Here is a 7,913-nt window from a genome sequence, read left to right as displayed (position 1 = left end):
TGGAAACTGTACATTTTGGACATGTTTTCTCCATTGATAACCCCACCAGTGTGATGTACTGATACCCTTACTATGAAAGGGGTATCTGTTGTGCCAAATAATATGTTCAAGCACCTAGTCAAGATCTATTTTGATCTTTCTGCTAGTGGACTACAGCTCTAGTGTTCCCAGGACCCCACTCTAGCAGGAAACCTGACCGGAACACAGTTCTGACATGTCTATGGGAGCAGAATGAGAACACGCTCACTGTCAGGAGGTTTACATCCAGCAACTGCTCTCACACTCCCAGACATTGTAGACATGTGCTTAAATGCAGCACTGGAACTTAAACTTGCTCTGATTTGAGAAGATCACTGAAGCATATGAGTTAATCTTCTGAATTTTCAGTTTTACTGAACTGGTTTCTGCTCCGTATATTTTGAAACAATCTCTTCAGGGTGTTAATTTTAATCTAGTTTGATCAGAGAACTGGAAAAGAGTATTTCTGTCAGTCAGATTGCTGTTAGGTAATTTATACTTTAAATGTCTTACAGAGTCTAAGTGTCAACAACTACCCATGCTTTGCACTTTTACCTATCCATATCACAGCAAAACAGCAGTTTGCCTCTCAGTTATTAGTGCGACATTTCCTGGTTAAGAGATAACGGAACCTTTGTTACTTTAAATGTGGTTTCAACATGTGGCTGTGCTCTGAACTCTAAACCGGATGGGATTTTCTACTGTAATATTTATTTACTTTATGACGTTCTAATTTCCTATTCAACCTGCAGCAACGGAACTGCTGATGCAGGAGGAGCCTTAGGTCTCAGCGCAGTTGTCTTTTCAATTCCCTGCCACTGTGAAGAGGGACTAGAGACTCTCTGGAGCACAAGTCTGATGGGAGCAGCTGAGGGAACTGGGGGTGTTGAGCCTGGAGAAGAGGAGGCTGAGGGGAGATCTGATCGCTCTACAGCTCCCTGACAGGAGGTTGTAGTGAGGTGGATGTTGGTCTCTTCTCCCAAGTAACAAGTGATAGGACAAGAGGAAATGGCCTCAAGTTGTGCCAGGGGAACTGTAGATGGGATATTAAGAAAAAAGTCTTCACTGAAAGAGTGGTCAAGCCCTGGAACAGGCTGCCCAGGGAAGCGGTGGGGTCACCGGCCCTGGAGATGTGGCACTTAAGGTCATGGTTTAGTGATGGACTTGGCAGTGTTAGGTTAACGGTTGGACTTGACGATCTTAAAGGTCTTTTCCAACCCAAATGATTCTGTGACTCCTAGTCAGAGTGGTCACTACAGTTCATGAGTGCGTATGTGTGAATGAAAAGCAGAAGGGCACAGCACAGATATGAGCTGCAGCGACCGACTGCGTGCGTTGACATAGCGAAGTCACCACTTGTACTAACCAGGCAGCAATGCTATTTTTTTTTTTTTCCCTGTGACTGAGATCTGTTGCCAGTACTATCATCGACTTATTCTATTTATTTGAATTAAATTAAGATCAACTCAACCGCATTTGTATTTGGACCCTTCTGTAATGTGAATATTTACATAGGTATGTGTATTTATGTCTGCGCATACCTACGTAGGATACCTGGAATTTTCCTGACACCCATAAAAGTACTGTACAGAAGACGAACTACATAAAAGGCTTTTTTTGAGGGCTGCCTGGAGGCAGAATCTGGGACAAACATTGTGGGTTTTTTATTGCTTTTAAGCTTGTAAAAAATGCCACACAGCCTAATTAGAAGGACAGTATTAATTAGGGCTAGACATACTGGTCGCTGAAGGGAAAATCTCTGAGAACTTGGGGCTTCCAGATGAAGCCATGATATTACAACTTTTATGTTATTATAGCTTCCCCCCCCCCCCCCCCTTCAAACCCAAATTCCTAGAGTAGAGTCAGGTTTTAGCATCTTTTGTTTGTCAAAGGAATTTACTAGCAGTAAAAAGCTGGAAAGCTCGAATCCCAGTGCTAAAAATGTTAGAAAGCAAAGGGACACATGAAACTAAATTGCTAAATGTATCATTTAAAGTGCCTCATGATTTTGGGTCAAGCTCAAGAGATTTAAGAAAAGGATATTTTAGTTTCAATTAGCTGAGTTTGGCATTAATATAAACTGATATATTGTTCCTTTTGTCTCTAGAAAACGTTCTGACTCCGTTCAGTAGGATTCAATAGGCTACCTCTGGGTTCTAGTATCCAGGCAATAATTAGTGCTAAAAAGAAAATAAATATAACATTCACAAAACCAGAAAAATATTTTTCCTCCGCTCGTCTGGGCAACTTAGTCCAATTATATTTGACACATTTCACTTCTATTATGAGCTCTTAGGCTTGAAACAAAAAGCACGTAATGCGTCGCCTTAAAAGCAAAGGAACCATTAAGCAGCAGTACAGGAGCCGCAGTAATAGGACGGGGCGCTCGTTATCATGGCAGGGCTGATCTTGATGGTGAGTTAAGTATCCCAAGGTGAAACTGGTGCTGCTGCAGAGGAGCAAGGCCAGGCTCTGATTTATCCCTTGATGACAACAATGGCCTTGGGGGATGAATCATGCTTTAAATCAGTTTGTCTGTCTACCTGCCTTTTCCTGTGTCCTGTGCTCTCCTCAGTGATCTATAGGAATCTTTCCTTCTGCTTTCATAAAATTGAAATAGTAAAAATATTGTTGGTTAAAAATTTGGAGGATGGAAAGTTTATAAATGGTATGAGAGAAGGCTTAGGTTCCTGGGAAAGCTGATGATTTCATCCCAGCAAATATTCAGGATGGGCAAAAGGTTAGTAGAAGTTACAAATAACAAATTATGGAGCTTGCTTGATGGTTTCTTCTCTCTGTTCCTTGTGTGCTTGTTGTACAAATACATCACACTTGTTTTCAAGGGCTGACTAATCAGATATGGGAAAACGATTCTGGGGTTTCTCTTTGCAGGCTCAGCAATTAATATTCAGGGTGGTTAATTACCTTCTATTATTTTGCTCTTAAAGCGCAGAGTGTGTGAAGAGCTCAGAAGTGATACACAAACCAGAGGGGAACTGATTTTTCCTCATGAAGCATTAGCAATATATTTGCTCCATCGTTGCAATCCGTGCTGCCTGAGATGTTTCTTCCCCAGGCTTAGAGCTTTTCTTAGTTACCAACTGACTTCTGCGTCTAATCCCCCTCCTCCTCCTGTGTCCGCCCCCCATGATTTAACTATTTCCATCTATTGTAGAGGTTTGAGAAAAGCCAGTCCTGAGTTTCAGGTGCATCCCCTGCAGTCTGCACCGGCTATGGTTAGTGCAACGTAAAGCTCCTAATGATAGATCCTGACACAGATGGGAACAAATGGCAAACGTTTGAGAAAGTGACAGGCTGCAAGTTGAAAAAAACTCTCTGCACTGTAGAATGGAGCGTGAGTAGACCTGCAGTTTAATAATAATAATAATAATAATAATGATGATGATGATGATGATAATGAAGAAACAGCTGGATGAAGAGCTCAGGTTTCTTAACATCAGCCATGAAACCAACCCAGTCACTCTTCAATACCCTGTTGTTCCCCAGACAGGAATATCATGAACGAGGTGCTGAGACTAGTCATCCCCTATTGCTATCAGCCTTCTTTGCCTGGTAAGGTGATGCAATACCTGAGAAAACACAGAAATCCTGATGCTGGAAACAACTGCCAAGTAGTTGTGTGCAGTTCCACTTCGACCTCACTAATGACAGTGTGCAGAGAAGGGGTGTGTTCCCTGAGCTGTCCCAATCCTCTTCTCGGTGTTTCTCTGTCTCTCGCTGTCTGGCACGTGGCAGGAAACATCAGGCCGGTTTCTTACACCGTAGAGAAGCAAAGTGCAGGAGACTGCCAACTGAAGGAAGCATCATCTAAAGAATGTTCCTAGAGGGAATGTCTCTGCTTATGTTTTAACGAGCAGTCCAACATACAGGCGTTGCACGTGCAGGTTGTCTTGCTGTTGTTTCATTAGGGGAAAATATCTTGTCTGTGTTTCTAGCTACTTTTCTGCCGTAGCACACGATAGGGGCCTGCACTTTGACGTGAAAGGTCTGAGGGTTAAGCCCGTGCAGCCTATCAGTCGCAGCTTTGTTGTATTCTGTTGTCAATGCAGCAGCTTCTCGTTAATGCTGTTCAGGCTATGGAATTTTCATAGAACCATAGAATCCTGAGATAGGAAAAGACCTCTAAGATCATCAAGTCCAACTGTTAACCCAGCACCACCATGTCTACTAAACCATGTCCCCAAGTGCCACGTCTACATGTTTTTTGAACACCTCCAGGGATGGCGACTCCACCACCTCTCTGGGCAGCCTGTTCCAACGCCTGACCACTCTTTTGTTGAGGACATTTTTCCTAATATCCAATCTAAACCTCCCCTGATGCAACTTGAGGCCATTTCCTCTTGTCCTTTCACTAGTGACTTGGGAGAAGAGACCAACACCCACCTCACCACAACCTCCTTTGAGGTAGCTGTAGAGAGCGATCAGGTCTCCCCTCAGCCTCCTCTTCTCCAGGCTAAACACCCCCAGTTCCCTCAGCCGCTCCTCATCAGACTTGTGCTCCAGAACCTTCACCCTTTGTTGCCCTTCTCTGGACAACACGCTCCGGCACCTCAATGTCCTTCTTGTACTGAGGGGCCCAAAACTGAACACAGAACTCGAGGTGTGGCCTCACCAGAGCCGAGTACGGGGGATGATCACTGCCCTGGTCCTGCTGGACACACCATTTCTGATACAAGCCAGGATGCTCTTGGCCTTCTTGGCCACCTGGGCACACTGCTGGCTCATGTTCAGCCGGCTGTTGACCAACACCCCCAGGTCCTTTTCCTCCAGGCAGCTTTCCAGCCACTCTGCCCCAAGCCTGCAGCGTTACCTGGGGTTGTTGCGACCCAAGTTCAGGACCCGGCACTTGGCTTTGTTAAACCTCATACAGTTGGCCTCGGCCCATCGATCCAGCCTGTCCAGATCCCTCTGCAGCCCCTTCCTGCCCTCGAGCAGATCAACACTCCCACCCAGTTTGGTGTTATCTGCAAACTCAGTCAGCCCGTGCAGCTGATGAACCTGTGGGCAAAGGCGTTTGCCTCTGGAGTATGTGCGACCTTCCATCCCGTCTGATAGAGTGCCTCAGGCCGGAATCCTAACGAGGATTTTCCAAATCAACGTATTCGGCAAGGGACTGGTAAAAGAGTGTTGTGGAGCTTAGTAGCTAACCGTCTGACACGCAACACAGAGACTCTGGAGAAAGCGGTTTTCTGTAAGTTCTTGTGAATAAAATGGCCCTTTTAGGTATTCATGCCAGCTACTTTTTATAATGTTCTGAATGAGAGAAGACAGTTCAGGCACTTTGTCTGCAGGAAGGAAGCAATTAAATTATTAGCACTTTGAGAAATTAAATGATGTAAGTTATGGCAGAATAAGTTTAGCAAAATGCTATAATGTAAGAAAACAATTAAAAAGAGTTATATAAGGTTGGGTGGCTTCTTTATTGTGATAGAGTGAGCAGTTAATTGATTGTCATATTGCTATAATGTACCAGGGCAGTTGTGAGAGCAAATAGAGAAATCTCTGCTCAGGATGTATGGAGATGTCTTCTAGGGAAATGGGAGTGAGCAGCAGCCCTCTACCCTCAATTCCTTTTCCCTGTATCCTGTGAAGAGACATGAGGAGCAGCGAAAATCCCTGTCATTCCCTTCAGCCTCCAAGGCCCGATGCTGCAAGGCTACCTTTAGCTTTCCCCATGGCTGTGATGTGGGAAGCAGAAGTGCTGCAGAATTGGATCCCAGAAACGGGACAAGCACAGAAGTTGCTCTATCAGCGCTGGCGATGGAGCCAGGCAGCTTTGAGCTAGCGCTGCCGTCGGCGTCCTGTTCCTTTCAGAGAGCGCTCACCAGTCTGCAAACCCTCCTGGGCTGTTAGTCAGATGTTTTGTGAAACAAGCTGGAAGGAAACGATATCCTTTCCCATAAGGCCATTGCACTTTGTTTAGCACAAAGAGAAACATGCAGTTTCTGGCCAGGAAAGCAGCTGTATTAGAGGAAAGGAAATTAAGCTAGAAGTAGCAAGTTGCAAATCACCTGTATTGTTGCTCTGAAGAGTACGTTTCTTAAAATCTTTGAAGATAACTCTGTGCTTGCTGGTACTCAGAGATTTTTACACTATGCACAGGCAGTACCACCTCTTCTGCTTAATTTTTTAGTATGGCTCATACCTTTGCTGTGACTACTTGGGTCCTGCCCCGCACCTTCACAAAGCTCAGAAACAACCCCAAAAAACTCGTATCAGGTCCTAGATGGCATCTCCCAGGGCAGATCAGGACCATGTGTGCACACAGGCAACTCACTACTGTGTCCCTGGGCCAGGGCACTGACCGGGAAGAGTCTTGCTTGCAACTCCACTGTTGTCTGGATCTGGGTGAGCTTTGTCAACTTCTGGGCTTCAGTTTCTCATCCAGAGGGACGAGGTATTTGTATACTTAATGCACACTGGAGACACATCGTTAATTAGTGCTTGCAGAGTACTGAAGTTGACCAGAAAGGGAAAGGATGGGGTTAAATTCTGTTGCAATGAAGGTTATAATAATTATAATTGTAGTAATCGCTTTCTTATAATACAGTTTGGCACCTTTGTTGCTCTAATTGCAGAAATCATAGCGGGTTCTCCCTAAATGTCTACACTTAAACAAAGGCACTGACAGACATATGCAGGTGAAAGACACGCGTAGGCTGTCACTCTGCAAGTGGTAGGGTTTGGGGAAAAGGCTGGAAGGCTGGAAGAGTCGCGCAGCTTGAGCAGCATGAGGAGTATGATGCTGAGGAAAGCTTGGAGGAGCTCAGAGCACGGAGCCTGCATTATTCCGGCGTTGAAAGGGAGCTGTGCCTTTTTTGCAAGGTATTTGAAGAAATGCCTGCCTTGATTACCAATTTGAGCTTCTAACGGGCATGACCTGAAGACTTCCAACCTTTCTTTCATATAGGGTAAGGCAACAGAATGAGGCATTAAAAGTGAAGAGGACGAGGGGAGGGCCTCTCAATGTAGTCAGCGAGCTCTGCTCTCTTTCTCTTTCTTTGCTCTACTCCCTAGTTTTCACTGTTTAAAAAAAAAAAAAGAAAAATCTACCCTAAAATACCGGTTTTGTCATGAAGGTGGTGATCTCCTGGCTTCATTTGTTCTTGTGGTGCTGGCGGGTATGCAATTCAGCTGGGGGATATTTGTGTGACTGCAGGGATGCCCAGAGATAACCACAGAGATGCTGTTGGAATAAGGTGCCACACGCAACAAGTAGGGGACTTTGTCAGCAACGCTTGGCCGTGCAGCTGACTTGCTGTACCAAAATGAAAAGACAAAAGCAACTGAGGTAGTAAGGCAGTAAAGAAGGTGCTGGTAATTACCAAGCACTCAATCAAGGCAGGAGAGAGGAACCCAGATTTCACTTGTAGATGTACAGAGCCAGGGCACCAAAGCAAGACGCGTAGCTGTTAGCAGGTACCAGCAACTTATCCCATTACGGTTGAAGTAACCACCAATAAAACCTAATCAATGAAATCCCTTTTAAGTTGGTTGGATCAGTGACCCAGAAAATAGCTCCCCTGCAGAAAAGGAAATGATAGTCTATAAAGTGAGAAGTCAATGGGAAAAATCTATTAAAGCGAGTGAGCTATAAGGAGACCTTTGGTGTTAACTGAAACCTTTTGGAAAGAAGCCACAAAACTCGCAGCAGACTTTTAACCCTCCAAATGCCGCCATGCCAGACAGGGGCCACCCGTCCTGCTGTGGTCCTGCAGACAGCCCGCGCCCTCCCCAGGAATTCGTGCTTTGCTGGGAGATGCAACAGAAATCCCAGGGCAATCCCTCAGGTTTTCGGACTCTGCTGAGAAGTTCCCAACAGGGAATTGCAGAGTACCCAACAGTACGGGTGGTGATAACAGTGATCACTGGTG

This window comes from Balearica regulorum, chromosome 24 (assembly GCF_011004875.1).
Source record: "Balearica regulorum gibbericeps isolate bBalReg1 chromosome 24, bBalReg1.pri, whole genome shotgun sequence".
Lineage (NCBI taxonomy): Eukaryota > Metazoa > Chordata > Aves > Gruiformes > Gruidae > Balearica > Balearica regulorum.
This window is presented reverse-complemented; position numbering follows the sequence as displayed.